Below are 22,314 nucleotides of genomic sequence, written 5' to 3' on the forward strand. Positions count from 1 at the left end.
AGCAAGCAGGGCAGGGACCTGGAGGACAGAACTGAAGCAGAGGGGTGCATACTGGCTTGCTCTTCATAGCTTATTTAGATTTATTCTGTTGATAGCCCCTAGAACCATCAGCTCAAGGGTGGCATCAACGACAATGAGCTGAGCCCTCCCATATCAATCATCAATCAAGAAAAGGCACCACAGGTTTACCTAAAGACCAACCTAATAAGAACATGTTTTTAATTGAGGTCTTTGAAAACTACTGTAGCTTGTATGGAGTTATGGAGTGGACATAAAAATAGCCAACTTTTGATCATGTATTGGTCATTGATTCTTTAAATATTTGGGGGGGTCTATTTACTCATGCTTCAGTCCCTTTTATCATATCTAACAGCTCCATCTGATGTGCACTTCAGGCCATCGTAACAACACATGAAAGTTAAAGACTTTGTCTTTCCGCTTCTGCACTTGCTTCTTCTCACAATAGAATCAATAAGTTTTCTTTGATCTTCAAAACATGCCTGGCTTTTTAGGTGGGTGATTGTCTTTCCATGTTGAGAAATTTTGGGTTGTGTCCTAAGCTTTATGAATATTGATTATTATTTCAAGTCATGGAAATTCTACATGTTGCTTTTGTTCTTGGGTAGGAATTGCTTCTTCCATTGAAGCTGGCTCTTATTGCTTAAGGACAAATCGATTCCAAATTAGTTATTACTGAGGCTGACATCTTTGTTAAGATCTTTGTTTCAAGATCATCTTATCTGAGTCTGCATATATCATACTCACAACTGTACTTTTAGGAGGCAGAGGTATGAGCACATAGAATTTGGAGGCCCTCTCTCAGGATCTTTCATTTTGGTGGTTGCTTCATTAATTTCAGTGTATCTTGGTTCCTCTTGCTTCATCTTGAAATTTCTTATTACAATTAACCTTAGGCTATGTAATCTGTGGACCTGGGACACATGGGATTTGATTTCCACAGTATTCCCACCCCACCAGCACTCTCCTAAGTGTTGACTTGATGACAGATCAACTTTCTCTCCAGTAACTCCATCTTAAATCAAGGTAATTGGGTTTTTTTGTTTGTTTTTGGAAAACATATCTTACAAAAAATTACTCTCTGTGTCTGTCTCCTTCTGTCTGTCTCTTCTCCCCATTGCCCTGTCTGTGTGTCTGTGTGTCTGTGTGTCTCGCTGTGTGTGTGTGTGTGTGTGTTCATGGAAGCCAGAGGAGGATGGAGATGCTCTGCTCTAGCACCCTCTGCTCTATTCTCTTGAGACAGTGTTTAACATTGAACCCGGAGCTAGGCTAGCAGCAAGCTTGATTCTCCTACCAATGATTCCTGGCTTACAGGCTCATAATCAGCTATACCCATATTTTCTGTGGGTTTGGGGGGCTTAACTCCAGTCCTCATGTGTGTGCAGCAAGTGCTCTTTATCCATTGAGCATCTCCTCAGCCTCACGACTGAGGTCTTATTCCTTTATCTCCAGAAGCAGAAGAAGCTGCCACCTAGCATCTCATTACCCAGAAGTTGTGCAGAAAACTGTTTCAAGTCTGAGCTATTTTTTTTATGACTTTCATCTAATAGTCTTCTCTTCCCAGATCAATACTGCCACTTAAAGCTAACTTGCTCTCTTCTTCATTTCCTATCTCAATTTGATAGGACTTTGCTCATGGCAAAGTACTGGGTTCATGGGTCTATTTCCTAAAGCCATCCCGAGTTACTTCAAAGCTGGGGTGGGTGGTAGTTTGAAATTTCCAACTCTGTTTCCCATGAGTATCAGCCTATAGTTTGAGAAATACATATGAAAGAAGACTTAAATGAGTTCACATAGCCTAATCCCACCCATGCCTTCTTCTTAATTGGATTTAAAAAATAAATAAATAAAACCACTGGAACTTTTCGGCCCAAATTTCTATGCCTTTTGGTTATTTACTCCCTAAAGCCACAATCATCAATGACATATAATCATTTCCACAGTCGCTAACTTGTGTGTCACAGCTGAGAAGCAATACAGTTAGATGAAAAATATAGAACAGAAGATGGGCTGCTAGCTAACAACCTGTTTTTAATCACATAGATGTCATTTGTAATAAGACACAAAGGATAAGAAATATTAAAAATAGAAATAAAGGGGAACTTTTCTCTACTGGTTTTCCATTTGGCCTTAGTAGTCCTTTGAAAGTGATTGAATTGACTTTTGTATTAAAGTCTAACTTTGGAGGGTCACATAGATGATTGCTGAACATTTATAGAATGATGTCTATTTTATGACTTGGGCAGCAACATCAGTATCTATTTAGATTAGGGCAATTATTATGATTTGAAAATAAAGGTATTGAGAGAAGACTATGGACCTGTTGAGATGTGGAGCTGGCATCTCTGAAGCAGGTGGATAGAAGCAAGAGGCTGATGCTTTTATTTCTTCACTGTCAGGAAAACAGTTTTGTGCTCATGATCTTGACAGCAAAGTCAAGACTGGCATCCCCCTAACAAAAGGATAGTGTGTCAGAGTTAGGGTATAGGCTGCAGGGACTTGGTATGTCAAGACCCCGTTGGGCTAGAAAGAGAGGTACCAAACAGAAACTCGCCAGCACTAACAACTTTTTCCAGCATTCATCTTTAGCCCCATCTCTGTGCCCATCTCCCCTGTTCCTGCTCTGAAAAACCGGTAGCCTTATAAAATGTACAAGTGTTCTAGCAGAGTCTTAGGAATGAGGACAGGCCTGCTCAAGGCTCTAAGATAGAGTGATGAGAAGGACAGAGTCACCTTCCCTCAGAGCTTCTGCTCTGGAGGAGGACATTGTTAACACAGAAACATGGATAAGTAGAGACATAGGGCATTCCCCAAGAATAAAACAGAACACGGGGATGTGACAAAGTGTAACAGGGAGGGAGGGTTTGGGATGCTTTGGAAAGGTGAGCAGGATGGTTTATCTGAGGTGGTGTTAGTCAAGGCAAATGTCAGGCTCACAGGTTAAGACAGTGTTGTGTTTTTACAATAGAAGCAAGAAAAAACATTTTTTTAAAGGAAATTAACTCATGATGCTTACTCAGGGTACAGACTAAAACCTGGAAATCCATTTGTCTTTGGATACTCCTACACATTTTTGAAAATGAGAAAAAAATTTAAAGGAGAATCCAACACCTATCCAAAGGGGATGGTGGAGACCCCAGCAAAAGCAACAATACTATGTCACTGTAAGTGTCATCGAAGTACTGTAAACAATTGTGCATTGGAGGGATCACAGAGTGGAGCTGCAAGAGCCCTAAAGAAGAAGCTTCGTTAGCAGGAGCCCAGGCAGTACAGAAAGGGCTGCAGGGTCACCCAGGCCCAGCATGGCTGTCTCAGTGTTGAGACTAGCCCCTGTTCACATTTGTAAGGATGGCCACCCATACAGCAAGCCCCCACTCCCACCCCATGAGAAACACTGCTTTCTCATGGATCCTAGTTGCAGGAAATTCTGTTGTCAGTAGAGAGAGGAGGGAAGAGAAACAGAAGCTCAAAGGAAGCAAGTGGGAGAAACAGGCTTCCAGACAAAGAGCTTGGTCACATTCAAGTTTCATGACATGTGCTGAAATATTTTAACCATGAATCTTTAGTTTAACAAAACTCACTTGCCTTTAACTTAAACCATAGCTCTTTAAAGAAAATGAAATGAAAGAAAACACATTCTTTTCAACAAACAAAAGCTTGCGGTATGCAAACAATAGATTCTCTTTTGTCTTCATTTTTACTTTACAGTTGGCATTTCATTCCAGGAGTGCCCTAAGACTGAAACTTGGTGGTGGTGGGAAGCATCTGCTTGTAGTTCAGTTTTGACATAGGCCTAAGGATACATATGCCAGAGGTTTGAACTTAAGCCTAAATTTAAACAAAGAAGTCTTACTATCTTAACATAGGGCTAAAACAATTTTTTACTGATAAAATTCACATTTATTTTCCCCTTCACTTCCATAGTCAGGAAATTCGTTAGCCATATGGAAAATAAAGGCTGGCTATTTTTGTAGTTAAGCCATATACTTCTATCTATTCTGTGTGTCATAAGATAGAAAATGACCTGAACGGGAAACATGTTTGACTGCAGTAGAGGTTAAGAGCAGCAACTCAGAAGCCCCACTGGCTGTAGCTCTGCTCCAAATGTGGAAGCTATTAATGATGTTCTCTGAGGACATCCTATTGCACTGGCTTCCTTGACTGGACTCTTGTGACTATGACACAGTGGCCTTGGATGGATAACCCATAGGCCCATTCTGGCCTGGTAAACACATCAAACATGTTCTACCTACCCCCTCCCCACCCCTGACCTACCTTTAATTGCCCCAACATTTAAAACTTGGAAGAGTGGTCCAGACTTCTGTTTTTTTTGTTTTGTTTTGTTTTTAATTGGAAGATTTGGCCATTCTGGGCCTACATTGTTATATGGTCATAGTTGGCAAGAATAGCAGTGGCTGTCCTCAATTGCAAGCACCTCCCACCTTGCCCTGGCCTTCATTTAATGTTATTTTGTAAGCACTTTTGTTTGCTCCCTCTGCTGGAGCTAGGGCCAGACCAAAATAGCCTTTTTAACACTGGCTCACAATGCTTGTTATATAAGCAGAGAAGCCTTGGCGGTGGCCAGCTGAAATGACTGAAGTTCATGTGTGCATCAATTTGGTATCTGCTTTCTGAGCAGGAAAGACATTCTGCTTCCACATGAAAGCTGAGAGAGAGATTTTTAAAATGCTAGAGAACGATCTGGTAGCCAGGAAGGAGCTCCAGGTCAGGGGGAAGCATGAGTTAAGGAGTCGCTGTCCAAATTTCTTCCCTGTGACTCTTTCCTTTATTTAGGACACTTTTGTTTGTTTGTTTGTTTTCTAATGTATCCTAGGGAGAGGGGGAGTTAAAGAAATATTTGGGTGGGAGCTTTAGCAGTGTGCCCCTTCTTTCTTTCTCTCTCTCTCTCTCCTCTCTCTCTCTCTCTCTCTCTCTCTCTCTCTCTCTCTCTCTCTCTCTCTCTCTCTCTCCCTCCCTCCCTCCCTCCCTCCCTCCCTCCCTCCCTCCCTCCCTCCCTCCCTCCCTCCCTCCCTCCCTCCCTCCCTCCCTTCCTTCCTTCCTTCCTTCCTTCCTTCCTTCCTTCCTTCTTTCCTTCCTTCCTTCCTTCCTTCCTTCCTTCCTTCCTTTTTTTCTTCTAAATATTTTAGGCAAGTGCCAGATTATATTTTAACTACATTTCCTGGTCTGAAAAAGGCTGGGCAAGCGGCCAGCGCAAAGCAGGGGATTGTCAAGAGTGGAAATGACTCATACACTGAAGACTGCAGAGAAGATAATCCAAAAATTTAGGCAAGCTAGTATTAACGCACAGTAAGAATTAGTCCCAACCTACAATGTACCTGTAAGCTGTACACGGGACTTTCTAAGGTGGAAACAATGGAACACATTTCATAGAGTTGGTTAAATTCCTGCTTAAGAAACATCACATGTGAGTTAAAAACTCAGCACAAGCTGATCTTGCTTGGCTTCCAAGCCCTCAGCCAGATCTTTAAGTAGATGTGAACTCAGTTATTTGGCAAGGAGAGCAGGTAGGAATCTACTTTCTCCTGTTTAAACAGTTAAGTTACTGAGCTGGTTCCATTCAGAGTGGCAAATTGGCTGGAATTATTAGCAATTTTTGTTGGCAATCCAGTTACATATTTAAGTATAAACTTTACCCAACACTAACAAAATATGTTATCTCTGAAGTAAGTCATGAGTTATAGATAGAAGTAAGTTAGAAAGGAAGTCTTTGTGTATTAAGAGTCATATTTTAAAGTCCTATAAAACAATCCCTTAAGCCAATACTAAACCAAAAATGTTCCATACATTCATCAGTCAGCAAATAGCTCTTCTTTGTGTCCAGAGATAAGAAATATAGTGTACCAGAGTAGCTGAGGTCATGATGAAGCGTACTTTCTAGTGGGGCAGAGATTGATAGTGGAGAAGTAGAGAGGTAGACTGAAGAACCCAACGAAGGAAATAAAGCCAGAGAATGGATGTGGGTTCCCAAGGCAGATGAGGGACAGCAGAGCACTCCCTATACCCCGGACAGCTCTTAGAATGGCCTTTAGAACAGCTCTCAGGGAGCATGGTAAGAGTGAGACCACTCCCTACCCAAAGCAAGCCTACTGAACTCATAGAGACAAAGGCTACTTCATGATAAAGTCCGTTAGGCTTCTGTTTTCTCCAGCAGCTCTTTGGCTTCTCAGAAATCACATCATCGGCAGTCTGCTAATCTAGTTGATACACGTGCAAGGTCCTTGTCTCTGCTGTCACACCTCTCTCCTTGTCCTTTTTCCTTCCTTCTCCCTTGACTCAAGCTATAGAATCTAGCCCCTTTATATCAATAAATAAGCTGCCTTCCAACACAGTCTCTGGGTTTGTTTATACTTGTCACAGCCACCTGAGAAACTCTGCTTTCCAGCTCCTCCACACTGGGGTGGGGCCCACAAATAGACAAGATGAGTGTCTGGGAGAGACCAACGTGCTCAAGGCTAAAGTGCAGAAGGAAAATCTCCTTAAGACAATGGCAATTATATTTACTCATGAATCCCCAGACAAAGCTACCATGTCATGCCATGCCAAGAGAAACTATTGAAGGCAAAGATCTTAAAGTTTGGTTATGCACAGAGGTATAGGAAATCCAGGTTGTAAGTAAAAAGAAGGCCAGCATGGTTGACATCAAGAATGGTACAAATTAAAGGCTAAAAGGAGATAGGGCCCAAGTTATATGCGAATGCCATCAGAGGGCTTTAAAAATATTAAATTAATGCATTTGAGTACTCTAGACTAGGACTGGCAAACTATATCCTACAACTGTATCTGAGTCTCAGTTTATTAGTAAATAAAATTTTATTGGAAGAAAGTTATACCCATTCACTCATGTATCATGCCTGAGTGCTCTTTCACTATACAATGGTCATATAGCATGACACATAAAGCTGAAATGGTTGCAATCTGGTCCTTCAAGGAAAATGTTTGTCAGCCTTTGTGCTAGATGATGCATGTTTTCATGGATTTGGAGATGTTTTGTTTGAATTAGGCTGAATTGTCTCCTGTTTAGCTCCATTTTCTCAAAAGACAATTGGGCTTCATTACAAGAACCAGAATTTTTGTGAAAATACAAGTTGGTTTCAAAATAGGAGTCAGGCTCATATATATGAGACAATCAAGTAAATTATTTTTCCAAAAATTGCTTAATTGGAGCTAGATGTGACCAGACACAGTATGAGGCCTATAAGCAAGCTTAATTATTTCAATAGTATAACATGGCCACTAAAGACTCTGGTACTTTCTGTTTGTGCTCTCCTGCCCTCATGGTGTGGATGTCACTTCTCATTGTATCAAGAAGGTTGTGATAATTATAGATGCTAATGTTAACAAAATGCTAGGTGTGTAGCAATTGAGTTATGTCGAATAGTTTTTCCTTTGACCTCCTGACTACAAATGAGCACAATCTTCATAGTTTATAGCTTCTGTCTCCTCATATCTTGTTTGTTAGACTGTCCTACAATCATTCCGGTGTCTGGTAAGGAAAAGAGACTTACTAGAGTTGACTCAGACTGACATCTATCACCTGGGATCCTGAACTCAAAGTTATGGAGAATGAAGACCAAGCAGAAGTCAGGACTCTGTCCTCAAGAACAGACAGAGAAGACAAGATGTTCATTGTGGGACAGAAACAATGTGTGTAATAGAAACAACTTCATGTCTGTCTTAAGATATTCAAAGAATAAATATGAAAGGTGGCAGTCAGCAGACTAGGAACTGAGTGGCTCTGCCCCCCCCTCCCCCCCCCCCGCCTGGGATGTAGGATGGGAGGATATAGTTGATGACATGGGTGTCATTTTTTTTCTATTGCTCTTACAACAGGTTGAGTAATTCATTCCCACATGTTGATAAACTCTCTTAAGGCAACATGTACAACACATTTCGCCTCTCTAGTGAGTCATTTTCCAAAACAGCTGTCAACTGAGCTCGAAGAAACCACAATTGTTTGAACATGGACTTAGTTCCGTTGAGTTCAGCAAGTAGGGGCTTGATCCAGTGTTAGGCTCACCTAGGACTCTCAAAGAGGTTCATCCCAAGGCATCCCTAGTTATTTGCATTCTCTGCCTTCCTGCTGGCTGGAAACCACCACCTCCTCTAATTGTTTCATGGCCTATTATTTTGCTTTGAAGGGATGCCCCATTGAGAAAAATTGCACTTTAAAAAAAAATACTTTGTATGTATCTGCTCCATATGTTAAGGGACCAGTCCCTGACCCCGGAGGGTTTGAAGCCTAGTTCTCAGGAGGCTGAATTAGTTGTTGGGTTTATGGTATTTTCTGTGACATCTGTGAAATTCCTGCAGAGAGAAACATCCAAGGTCTGGTGAGTAAAAAAAACCTCAGTGAGTGCTGACTGAGAAAGGCTGGCCTCAGGACTGAATCTTACTGTACTAGGTAAACTTAACTGTGCACAAGCTTCAGTGTTTTTCTGTTTAGCAGCAAATTTTTATCATGATAAGTGAGTGATTGACATCTGTATTATGTGTAAAACCCTAGCCCAGGCCAGGTCATTTCAATTTCCAGACTGTCGCTTGGGTTGGATTGACTATTGCAAAGCATAGAGCTTAGGTTTGACCCCTGAGGGACTGTTTATGATTGCTAGTCTATGGAAATATGTGGTTCCTTTGGTGCCTGTAGAGTCTTCATATCCCTTTATTCTTTCCATTGTAAGAACACCTTCCACGTGTTAAAGTGCTATTGTACTTCAGAAAACAATTGAATGAGACATTCATTACCCGCCTTCTATGAACTAAAAGTTTGGGCCCAGCCCTCTCTTAGGATCAACAGCCTAGTGAGGATAACTGACCTCTAAGAAAGTGGCAGTAACTATAAGAAGAGAGTTAAAGGGTACAGGCAGTATTGTTTATGGGAAGTCAGGACCTTAAATACTAGACTCGGCTTACAGTGTATGACTTGGAGCATCTGTGCATCTCAGTTTACTTATGTGTAAAGTAGGGATACTGTTTAGAGGAGTTAGCATGGCATTGCAATGGGTGCAGAGAAACAATGGCTCTAGTGTAACACTTGATGCATGGAGAATGTTTGGTAAGTATTACCTATTATATACCACAAAGAGGGTGAGCCTTGGCAGGGAGCGGCACTATGATTCTGCATAGACATGGCTTAGAACCAAATGCTATCTATAACTTGTGTTCTGTTTCTGTGATAACTGGGTATGTTACCTATCTCCCCCATGCTCCAGAGTCCTAATTTGTAAAATCAAGGTAACGGCCACCACACAGAGTTAGCATAACACTCAAACAGTATAAAAGAAGGCAAAGCCCTTGGCATGACTACACTCCAGCTCAATAATGTCAAGTCTATTAATATAACTGCCACAGCTACTAACACAACAAAGACACTAATCAATAGAACCATAAAGCACTTTATGAGCATGTGTCACTGGTTGCCATGGGCAGGGGTCAAAGTTGTGAGCTGTCGTGACTGTGTCAACAATTCAGCACCTGTTTTCTAGGTAGTGCATCTGCTGACATCTTATTTATGTACAGAATATTAAATTATGGGAAATTTGAAAGTTGCTGTCTTTGTATTTCCATTGGCCAGTGCAGACTGTGGCACACCCAGGCTCCTGATTCCCTCCCAATAAATGACCAAAATCTCTTGGATGCTTAAGACTGCAGACCTGCAGCTTCTTATAGCATCAAGGCACTTTCTGAGAACCAGGCAGACTAGTGGGAGGCAAAGAAGAGAAAAGTGAAGAGAGGTTCCAGTGACTTTGTTCAAGCCTGTAAACGGTCTGCAACTTGGGCTTTCCACAGATATGACCTGACGAATTCACTTGGCTCTATAGTTCCTTTTTTTTTTTCAGAATTCTAATAAACTCAAAGACAGCATTGAAGACGTCCAAAAAGGAGTGGCGTGCCCTTTATTGTTCTACCAGTTGGTTGAAGCTTCTTGGCAAATGGAAGCTTACAGAATATAGTTGGAACACTGTCTGAAACCCCTTTGGCAGCTGGACTGGAAAATAAAAAAAGCTTAGAAGTAGTTAGTTCTCTGCTACCAATTATAGACCTAGACCTGAGGCCAGCCAGCGACTCGCCTTTATGTCCCTAGTGCTGTCCCCATAAATCCAGGCTCAGACATGGCAACCCTCCTAGGGATGATCCACAGAGCAAAGCAATTCAGGGACTTGCTTGGGTGGCTCAAGACAGTGTCCCTGGAAAGTGGTCTATACATGGAACTTTGTACCCAAAGAACAAATTGTTTTTGGGAAATATATTCTTGGCTCCTTTGAAAATGAGTAATTATCCTTAATTTTATTTATTATTATTATTTTTTTTACTTCAGATCACACTGAATTATTTCTTACCAGATTTTTCAGAAAATGGGGAGGGCAGGGAAACTGGCTTTAGGCTTATTTTAAAGCATACTGTCTTGTTTATTCCCAGTTATCATACCAAAGGTTGGCACTCAGTTATTCTTTGCTGTAGGGAATGCAGTCATAGTATGAAAACAGCAGTAGCCATGTGTGAAGTAGTTACTTTGGGTTGGTGTCTATGCACTCCATACATACCATATCCATTCATATGCATGACTTTGGTATATGGCATGCACTCTGAAAATATCACATGCATTCATGTGCATCATCTTCACTTCAAAGACAGGTATGATTTGTATCCTTGTCTAAGGGGGTGGAGGGAAAACTGAGCTCAAGTTGCATCTATTGTCTTTGGAGATGGAGGACATAGCTCCAAAACTCAAATGCAGTTTCCTAACATGTACCTTTACAAGGCATGTGAAAACACCTACTATTTGCATAATAATGATAGAGCAACTTAATATATACATATTTTAGGGGAATACCAAGACATCATATAAATGTTAGCTATAGGAAGCTGCAAAATACTTCATTGTTTAACCCTATTTGTTAATCACTATAGAAAATTAGAAAATAAAATGTTCTTGATGAGATATAAGGAGAGGGGGCTGTGAGTCTTGAATGTGTTTGGATCATCTAAAAAGCAGTTTCTCTGAGAGTTAAACAAAGAGAGATGTACTGTCTTGTTTTCTTTTCCCTTGAGTCTTATACAACTGACTGTGGATAACAAACAGACAAACAAACATAGATATATACTGGTGAGTCCACTAGGGCAATTAAATAACTTGTGGACTCATAAATGCAAAGACTGCTGACAATCAGGAAAAAAGAGAAAGAGATTCGAATAAGACTAAGCAGTTAATGGGTTCAATGGTCTGGATTCATGGTTTCCTATCTTTAAACATGTAGACCTATGGATGTGACGTCACTGAGTCATCATAGGACAAACAGGAATGGTCTGTGAATTTTGAGTGACATTTTGGGGATAGAGATTTTCTTTTTTTTCTTTTTAAATTTTGGTTTCATGATTATGGATTGCTTTAAAAGGGAGGCAAACTTGATCACTGTATCTGGTTTGCAGTCCAGCTACACCAAACTACCACCTTTGCTTTGAAGTTGTAGATGATAGCAAAATAACTCTTTTTGTAGACATCACTTCGTGTCACTCAACATCAACAGGGACACACACACATACAAACAAGGCAAAGTTGTGAAAAGAAACAGTAGGGTAGGCAGAGGACACGGCTCAACATTGTTATCTACAATAAAACTCACAAAGGCTCTAGAGAGTAGATGGGTGAACTTGCTCTCAAAGTAGACCCCTACCTACTTCCTCTGCAATCCAGTAATTACTCCAAAGTGTTCTCTCTCTCTCTCTCTCTCCCACCCCAAGAATTCACCTGTTAAGAAATAACTTTGTTTTAATAAGAAATCAGTTTAAACTGTGGTTGCAAGCTGTACAGTCTAGCTTGAGAGTTTCAGCTGGGTGCTGAGGATATCTACTGGAGGATATCTACTGGAGGATATCTATAGCCCATGTGTTTGTTTTGTATATTCAGGAGCTCATTCTGCTTATGTACGATGACTTGATCACAGATGCATTGTGCTGCCCAGCTGTCCTTCACAGGACATGTGATGAGCAGATAGAGACAAGTATTTGAAGAGATGATTTCATGGTTAAAGTTTTACCCTTGGCTCTAAGTTCTTAAGAATCTTGGTCTGTTATGTTTCATGCTGTTCTCTTGTCTTTTGGCATGTGCCTCCAGACTGACCAGTGATCCTTACTCAGACCTAGGTGGATAGACAGATGGAATTGGACAATTCTATTGATATGTCCAGATTCATTCAAATTACAAGGAGGATTAGGAGAGAGTATTTTATTTTTAAAAACGTCAACACATAATGTCATATTTTGGATAAGCATAATGGCTGTGCATTCTGGTGGTTGGCAGGCTAAGATCTGTAGACCAAGGCCCGTATTTTTTCATATTTTTATATTATGTATAACAAGAATATTTTTTACATTTTATGTTTTATTTTTGGTTTCACATTTTATATATTTTTCATAGATATATAAATCTGCAACTTTATGACTTGGCTATCCCTTTAAAAAGTTTTCCAAAACTCTTAGACCACTATTTTAACTTCAAGGTCTTGAACAATAACTGAAATAGGCACTAGTCTGAAATGAATATTTATAGAATTGAATGACCCACCATACTTTTCATTTACTATGGAATGGTAAACACTATATCACCTATTTCACTCTGGAATGAATATGGCTGACTTGGTCAGTTTAGTAAAACAGAATCCATGCATGCAGAGGTTACTTAGGGGTAGAAAGCCAATGTGCTTTATTCTATGTTGCTTAGTTAATTTGTCTTTCTTCTTTATTATAGATCTTAGCCAAGTTTCTTGCCATTAGGAGCTCCTGGAGTCAGTGTGTCTAATTGTTCTTGGTTGGTATTCAATTTTGCTATTGGAAGCAAGGGCTTGGGGCAGCATCCATGGGCATTTATTACAAATGTATAGTCCTAGTCTATACCTCTGAACTTCTGAATAGGAACTTGCATATGAGCAAATCTCTGGATGATCTGTATACACATTCAATTTGAAGGAGCACTTGCCATATTCTTAATAAGATTCCTTCCTAGCAGAACACTGATGTTCTTGAGTCATCCATCTTTCCCCACACAGTCAACACAACACGACTTGAGAAACTGACCTCAGTTGTACGTACACATGCCCTTAGCTGCCTTTGGAGTTTTGCCATGGAAGAAAAAAAACCCAACAATTCAAATTGGGAAGTGCTAATTTGGACTGATGACACATTTAGAAAGTGTTTTTTTTTTTTTTTTCTAGACAGATAGTAACATTCAGATGAACATCAGTGTCCGTGAATGAGATCTTTAGAATGTTTCATAGGAAGCAAGCACACAAAAACAGGATTGGAATTGAGAGAGTTGCAGGAAAAATGATGTCATTGAGCCAATTCACCCAAGCCTTTTTGTCAAATGAAGTGAGTCTCCATGATGTAATTACTTATCTGCTTATTAGATGACATGTATTAGGTATGAGTTGTATGAACCATTTCATGTTTTACCATTAAAACAACATGTAGGAAATTTGTACTTTATTACACATAAGAAAAAATAGGATTGATACAGATTTCAAAACCAAACCAAACCACTAACAAAAAAGGTACATTACAGATTTTAGTTATCGACTATCACATAACACTTGATATTTGGCATGGCCCGAAGTAAAGGCCTTTTCTGGCCATTTACTTGTACTTTAAGTATGTGTGAAATCATAGAATACCCTTTTATCACACTGGGTCATTATTAATTTTTTAAACACCAAGTTAAAAGAAAGAGCTTTTTGGATTATTTTTTAAGACAGGGTCTATGTTGCCCTGGATGTCCTGGGACTTTCTATGAAGACAGGCTAAATCTCAATTCCACAGAGATCTGGTGGCCTCTGCCTCCTGAATAGTGGGACTTACGAAGTATACCATTATATCCTGCAAGAAAAACATTTTTAAAATACAGGGGGTGGCATTGATCTCTAATTATATTAGCAGTCATAGTAACAAAACAGGAAGGAACTGACATAATAACAAACATGTAGATCAAAGGAATTATCTAGAGGACCCAGATATAAACCACAGTTACAACTACCTAATTTTTGGCAAATCTCTGAAAAATATACATGAGAGAAAAGTTGCTCTCTTGAATATAAAGTGGTTTCCAGTTATAGAATGAAGCTAGTTCCTTATCTCTTCCTCTGCACAAAAATCAACTGAAAAAATGAATCAAAGACCTGAATGCAAAATGTGAAAAATATGAAGCTGCTGGAGGAAAATACAGGCAGAACATCTCAGGAACCAGGCACAGTCAAGTACTTTCCAAACAGAACTCCAATAACACAGGAAGTAATCCCAAGGTTTGACAAACATGAATCTATGGCATCAAAAAGCCAGCCTACACAATGGGAAAAACTTTCCCAATTAAACATTAGAAAGGGGAGTAACACTTTGGATGTATGAATAACCTCAAAAGGTGAACCTCTAAACCCCAGACTCATCAACTGGTAAATGTGCACTAATGAATTGAATAGATGGTACTCAAAAGAAGAAAAATACAAATAAATACTTGAAGGATTATTCAATGGTCTTTGCCATCATGGGAAGAGAAATTAAATCAGCTTTGAGATTACAACTCATCCCACTCAAATTGACTATCCTCAAGAAACCATGACAACTGCTAAGGATCAGCCTCCTCTTGGAGAGTAGTTCTGAGGAAGGGGTGTTTGGGAGACGTAAAAAGAACAACTCAAAGTCAAATTGTGGGTACAAGCTGACAGTCTTGTAGTCTGATCAAAATGGCTCCCTAAACACCTCTCTGTGGGGAGTCTGCTTCGGATCACTCTCTCTTGTTAGAAAAAAATTATAAAAGCTCTCTCGATAGTTCATGGATTTTCCGACCAAGACCAGAAATCCTGGTAGAAAATATTCTAAAAGAGTAATGTTCATTCTCCAGAGAGATCTGCAGACAGCTCAGCTCTTACAAGAAAAATTTCTAAAATGGAACTGCTATTGCTGTCTGTTAGTCATCTCATGCAGGACAAATGCCCAGTCTTTTATCTACAGATCAATTCAGTCATTTACTCCAGGTTCCCTTTTGATTATCCCATGAATCAGCATTACAGGACCCTAGCCCCTTCATCCTTAGAAAGAGCCAATAAGCTCCTTCCTTTTTCATTTTTCTTTTAACATTGCAAATGAATTCAGAGATCTTCCTGTCTTTGTAAATACAAAGAATAAGCTAGCTGGGTGTGATCTTGCTCTGAGATCACTATTCCCACCAGGCCTGGGCCTAACCTGGCTGATCTTGAACTCAAGAATCTGCCTGCCTTTGTATCTGTCTGCCTTAGTACCTTTCTGAGAAGCTGGTTCACAGGGAGGGCATCTGCCTCTGCTCTTCTAGGTCCATTATATAATTCAATATTGCCCTTATATTTTGCATAGTTGAGAAACTATTATATATTTTGAACTCATGTTTTCAGTGTTCCTTCCCACAGCCTTAAGGGCTGTCCTGAAGGTCTCAGGGTTCACCATTTTCCTGAGACATTAGATACAATCTTGACTCCCGGACTCATGCTGTCTCTGATTATCATGGAGTCATTAACCTTGGTAGAGAGGACATTCCCTGATAACCTTGGCAGGGAGAATATTTCCCAATAACCTTGACAGGGAGAATATTTCTTGAAGGAGGAATGTGAAGATTACATATATACAATCAAGGCACATGCCCATCACCCTTTAACACTTGTGGAGGTCCACGCCCTGCTGACTCTGTTCCAGGGGCAGGAAGCCATGTCATAGTTACACCATTCCTTCCACATGGCCAAGCAGGACTCTGTAGACAACAAATGCTGGGGAAGAGATGGAGAGTGAGGAATCCTACACAGTCAAGGGCAAATGTAACCATGTACAGTCATCATGGAATGAGTATGAAGGGTCCTCAAAAACCTTAAAGAGAACTGCCATACAACCTAGCTATACCACTTGGAAATATGCCTAAAAGGACTCTAAGTCAATGTATGTCAGAGATGCTTGCATATTCATGTTTATGCTGCATGGTTCCCAATGGTAAAATAAGGTATGTGAGTAAGTATGTGTGTGTGTGTGTGTGTGTGTGTGTGTGCATGTATAGACATATGCATATTCATATATAGATCACAGACTAGAAAGAGGAATATGAGAGGGATAGAGGAAGATTGCATAGGGGAAGTGGGAAATAGAGAGGGCAGTAGAAGACATAATATGAAAGCAGAAGGAAGACGGGCTGTGTGAAAAGGAATCAGCTGGGGGAAATGAGTGGGGATAAGAAAGGGTAGTGAGGGAGGAAATAAAGGAAAGTAGTATAATAGTATGTGTGAAAATGTCACAATGAGCAAGCTTGTACAACCACTCTGGAAATCAGTCTGGCGGTTCCTCAAAAAAATTGGACATAGTAATACCGGAGGATCCTGCAATACCTCTCCTGGGCATATATCCAGAAGATGTTCCAACCAGTAAGAAGGACACATGCTCCACTATGTTCATAGCAGCCTTATAATAGCCAGAAGCTGGAAAGAACCCAGATGCCCCTCAACAGAGGAATGGATACAGAAAATGTGGTACATTTACACAATGGAGTACTACTCAGCTATTAAAAAGAATGAATTTATGAAATTCCTAGGCAAATGGATGAACCTGGAGAGCATCATCCTGAGTGAGGTAACTCAGTCACAAAAGAACTCACATGATATGTACTCACTGATAAGTGGATATTAACCCAGAAACTTAGAATACCCAAGATATAAGATACAATTTTCGAAACACATGAAGCTCAGGAAGAACGAAGACCAAGGTGTGGATAGTTTGCCCCTTCTTGGAATTGGGAGCAAGGCACCCATGGAAGCTACAGAGACAGAGTTTTTGGAGCTGTGAAGAAAGGATGGACCATCTAGAGGCTGCCATACCTGGGGATCCATCCCATAATCAGCCTCCAAACACTGACAGCATTGCATACACTAGCAAGATTTTGCTGAAAGGACCCTGATATAGCTGTCTCTTGTGAGACTATGCTGGGGCCTAGCAAACACATAAGTGGATGCTCATAGTCAGCTATTGGATGGATCACAGGGCCCCCAATGGAGGAGCTAGAGAAAGTACCCAAGCAGCTAAAGGGATCTGCAACCCTATAGGTGGAACAACAATATGAACTAACCAGTATTCCCGCCCCCCCCCCTGCCCCCGGAACTCATGTCTCTAGCTGCCATCATCAGCCCTGGTTGGCCATCAGTGGAAAGAGAGGCCCATTGGTCTTGCAGACTTTATATGCCTCAGTACAGGGAAATGCCAGGGCCAAGAGGTAGGAGTAGGTGGGTGGGTCGGGGAGTGGGTGTGGGAGGGTGTGGGGGACTTTTGGGATAGCATTGGAAATGTAAATGAAATAATACCCAATAATAAAAAAAAGAAAATGTCACAATGAAATATACTACATTGTATGCTCATTTAAATATTAATTTAAAAAGAAGACAAATATAGAGAATTAAGTAGAATTAAATGACTCATAAGGTTTCATATATATCTATGCTTCTTAGTATACTGTAAAAGGTTAATTAAAATATTAAACCACTTAGGCATACATAGTGTTAAATGATGGAAGCAATGCTATATTAATGTACTTTGTTAAAAACAACTGTCAGCTTTTCGATGTTTTTATACTGTTGATAATTACTGTTACTAGAGATAACAGTGTGTAAAACTGGTTCCCGAAAAGTTCTCTGACACTTTTACAATCTTGTTCAAGTCATGAGGGTGCTGTTTGGTAGTTACTCTTGAAGAAGACATGGAGTGCCATTCTAGGGATGAAAAGAAGGATGTTTTCCTCTGGGAGAATCTGGCAAAGGAAATGTATCTTGTAAACTACTAGGGAGAGGATAAAAACATGGTTGTCACAACAGAATGACTACTCAGTGGCACCCAACACCAAATGCTTTGACTCTGCAGAACAGACCCAGGAGATGGCTAAATCTGAAGTCTGCTAACCAGAGACAGAATCTGTCTTTTGTTTTCTTATTAAAATGAGACTCCCATAGACAAATAGTACTGTAATGTCATCTGGCATCTTTCTGGCTGGCTCTGGGAAGAGTTGGTGGTTTTCTCCTAGTTCCCTGGTGGGAGCACATGGCTTCCCAACCCAGAACTCTTGTGTGTTAGGCTACATTTTGCCAAACACATTAAATAAGCCCTGTTTAGAATACATTAACCTTAAGAGGCAAGTAAATCCATCAATGGCATTTATTTGCCACCCACCACGCTCAGTTCCTGAGGAGGATGGAAAGTCACAATTAAAAGGGAACAACACATGGATTGAAGGTATAGAACACTCATCAGTGAAAATGTCAACTACCAAGTTTTAAAGCTAAAAGAGAATTTGGAAAAATCATTTTCCAAGTTATTTCCAGAGAACATGAGCTCTGTGGGACACGACTAAGTGCTACAAGGTCAGGCAAGTTAAAATGGCTCCACTAAAGGGTTTCTGTACACAGAGTCTCCTGTGCTTGGACATCTCTCTTATTTTTCTATCCCTGTGATGAGACTCTCTAACAAAAACATGATACCAAGGTACAGTACATCCAGTGGAGAGGCAATGGCTATAGGAGCTGGAGGGATCTGCTCACAGTGTGTCCACAGCCTGGAAGCAGATAATGATGAATTCTTGTCCTCAAGTCTTTCTATTCTTATATAGTCCAGGTTCCCAGCTTAGAGAATGGTACTGCCCATAGCAGGCAGTTCTTCTCACCTCAATCTAATCACTATAATCTCCCACAGATGTCCCCAGAGGACTGCTGGTCTGCCAATTTTCCAAGTGATTCTATACAGCATCAAGTTGGTGATGGAGATTAACCATTATAACTTCTAAATGCACTGGAGAGCTCCTATAACATCTTATATCCCCATTTAGGAAACCAGTGTCTTCAAGTTGTGACTCAACTCTCATCACGTTGTACCTAAAGAAGGTGAGATGAAGTGACCTGTTCAAGGTCATGAAGCTCATAGCAGAGCCAAGATCAGGCTTTAGCTCTTTTTCTATTGAATCTAGTAGCTTGAAGCTGAGGTTATGATGGGCCTGCATTCCCAACGTGTGCATTTTTGAGTGACCCTACCATTTTTTTTTCACAAGTTGGTTGGTTAAATGATTCTATATGCAAAGTTCAGGAAAATGAAAGAAGACTCAGGATTTAGGAGACCAGGGTTCCACCCTGGATTTGCCTTCTCCTCTGTGGTTATTATTGGTAAGCTGGCATAAGCTTTTTGAGACCAGTTTTTTTTTCCTATAGCTATCATCTGAGCACACAGCAGTGACCTGTATTGCCTTGGGCCTCTGACTAGAAGTTTAATCCCATTCCTTGGGTAGTTGGAGTCCTCTGGGGGAGGATTTAAGAAGGGTGATGTCATAGAATGATGCAGATTGGAACCTTTTTAGAGAAAATGGAGGATTTCTTTTCTTCTCCACTGTATCTGCCTTAATCCTTCTCATGGATTAGATGCTAAATCAACAGAAAATGGCAATACCAGAAAATAGGAACAGGTGGATAGTTAATAACAATGAGTATGCTACATGCACAAAATAGCCTACGAGGTGTTCGATGTGCTACTGCTTATGTTTTTTTTTTTTTTTTGGTTTGGTTTGGTTTTGAGTGTGTGCGTGGGCATGTGTGTGTGTGTGTGTGTGTGTGCATGTGTGTGTGTGTGCATTATGAAAACCATGGTTTTTAATAATAAGACTTCTCTCACATTGTGTGTGATATTAGAAATGGAAACATAATCATGTTGGAAAATAATTGTGAATGCTTAACATACTGGGCCCAAGAGAGTGATTTGTAGTACTTAATAATACAGTTAGAACTAATTCCATTTTCCTAACGTGGATTGTTTTTCCAGTCCCCTGGAAGGTACCACGCTGAAGCTTTTAGTGTGTTGGCTTCCTCTGGACAGAGTATAGAATTGGGCTGTTACTTCATGTGAAAGATGAGAAAACTACATTAAAATGTCAGGAAATTTGTTAGGTCATTAACTTGACTCTGCCCTTCAAAGTAAATATGTCAGCCTTAATTTCCACTGGAGGTGGCTCACCTATATCTCAAAGTTCATAGAGCCCTTCTTGAGAGCTGTGCTGGTTATAAATCACAATGAGTGGGGACAGGGATGTGGGACTTGACCTTGACAATCCCCTCGGGCTGGATCCCTAGTACAGTGAATGAAAATGCACATACAGGAAAAGGGTGCAGAAGAGAGACTTGTATTTACTCTTTTGTTCCTCTCCGTATAATTTCCACAGGCAGTAATAACCATTATAGCTAGAAACTGTAATGGCTCTATAACCATCCTGCAGCTTCTAAAACACTCTTGAAGATGAAAACAAATGATGCAATAAGCACAATAAGCATTTGGGAAAGCTGATCATAAAGGAGAGCCAGGCGAGAACACAAACACAGGCAGCCCTATAGTTACCCAGCGCCCAGGATCTTATACCTCAACAACCCAACCGCCACCCACAGGCCTCAAAGCTGTGAGCTGCTTTGTTGTCAAACTGCAACCTCCCATTGTCCCTTCAAGGCTTCCTGAAACGTCATCTTAACATCTGTAAAATGTACCCCATTAAGGATAACAGAACGAATAAACATGCCCCAAGAGCAACATTATTAAAAATAAGTGTGTTATGCTGCAACTCTGCTAGCTCTAATTAAAAGGAAAGACTCAGGGGCAGGAAATTGATTTTTTCCCCCTTAATGTTTAAATGGCTTGAACCTAACTAGTGTATCTGTACAATTTGCTAACACCCTCATTAGAGTTATGCTAAATAGCCAAACACAACAGTGCTGAGGAAAACGCCACGGAATGATTTTATATGAAGGGACTTAATTAAAAGTGACTTAATCTCCATCCTCTGGGACTCTAGATGTTCGAGGTAGCAGGACCAGTGACATGTATATCTTTGAGATTAAAGTAAAGCTTTGGTCAAAGAAGGGATTGTAGTATTTGGCAAAGTGATAGTCCATGAGGTATTTTTAAAAAAATGTAACTGCTTTTCCCACAGTTCATCTATCTTTCCCTTAGAACGCACGGCCTAAGCGAACAGATAGTTTCTTTCCTATCTTCTGGTCCACGTTGTCGTTTTCTATAGATTCTCAAGACTTTCTCTTGAATATGGCGATAAGTTAGCTTCTTTCCCTACCTGGTTTGTTCAAACTGTGAGTAAATCTGTTTTATTTTTAAAAATAACTATTTTCTTTTCATCAAAGATGCTTCTATCAAACTGAATTTATGTCATTCAGGTTATCTACTAATGCTACTCCTGTTGACCCTATACATCTGTGTCCTCATAGCTTTGAGGCCACTTTGAGGTGGCCTCAGGACTCTCTTCCTTTCTTTGGTTCATGTCTGTACAATCCCACTGTTCAAGGTGGATGCGACCTTGGCTTGCTTCTAATTAATGGGATAGGTTCCAGTATATACATTACAGGATATTTCTGATGACAATCCCAGTAGTTGTAATGCCGGTCTAGTAAGGGAATTTTCCTTTGCTGGGTTTGAAGAAGCAGCTATTATGCTTGCTCTGCCTGCACAGAGGGCAGAGAACTCAGGGAGGCCTCCTGTTGCTGTCTAGTAGGAAAATGAGGCCATGTTGCAAAGAACTGATCCTGCCAACAACCTGCTGCCCAGGAGGTCTGGAGGTCTGGATCATCAGCAGAGTCCAACCCAGGCACCAACTCCATGAAGCTCCATCACTTTGGTTGTCTCTTATCCTTCTTTCCAGTCTGTTAGTCTCTGATCCACAGGGACCATGAGGCGATCAACTAATCTGTAATTCTCTAAAGATTTTTTTTTTAGTATTAATGTAGCTGTATTTATGATGTGTGTGTGTGTGAGTGTGCGTGTCTGTGTGTGTGTGCCACAGTTTATATGGGGGGATTAGAGGATAACTTTTAGGAGTTGTTTCTCCCTTTCAGCAGTTGGTTCTAGGGACTGAACTCAAGTTGTTAGGCTAGCCTCGGCAAATGCATTTACCTGATTAGTTACCTTGATGACCTCTCATTTATGTATGGTGATTGATTCGGGCTATTAAATTACTTGTGTCTCTGTGACACAATCAGCACAGTTGGTGGTGATTCGCTATCTTTTTGGGAAACCAGAATCAGTCCAAGTGACATTTACCAGGGTGCTTTACAGATTCAAGTGATCTACCTCCCGGTCTCCAATCTGTCTTTACCAGCAACAGTCAAAATGAATTGCATCTGTCTCCTAACAAAGGATGCTCTTGGACAATACATTGCTCTAAGCCCATGCTAGGAAAAAAAAATGAAAATAGAA

The sequence above is a fragment of the Mus caroli genome, unplaced genomic scaffold, assembly GCF_978045245.1.
Source record: "Mus caroli unplaced genomic scaffold, Mus_caroli_1 scaffold_19, whole genome shotgun sequence".
Lineage (NCBI taxonomy): Eukaryota > Metazoa > Chordata > Mammalia > Rodentia > Muridae > Mus > Mus caroli.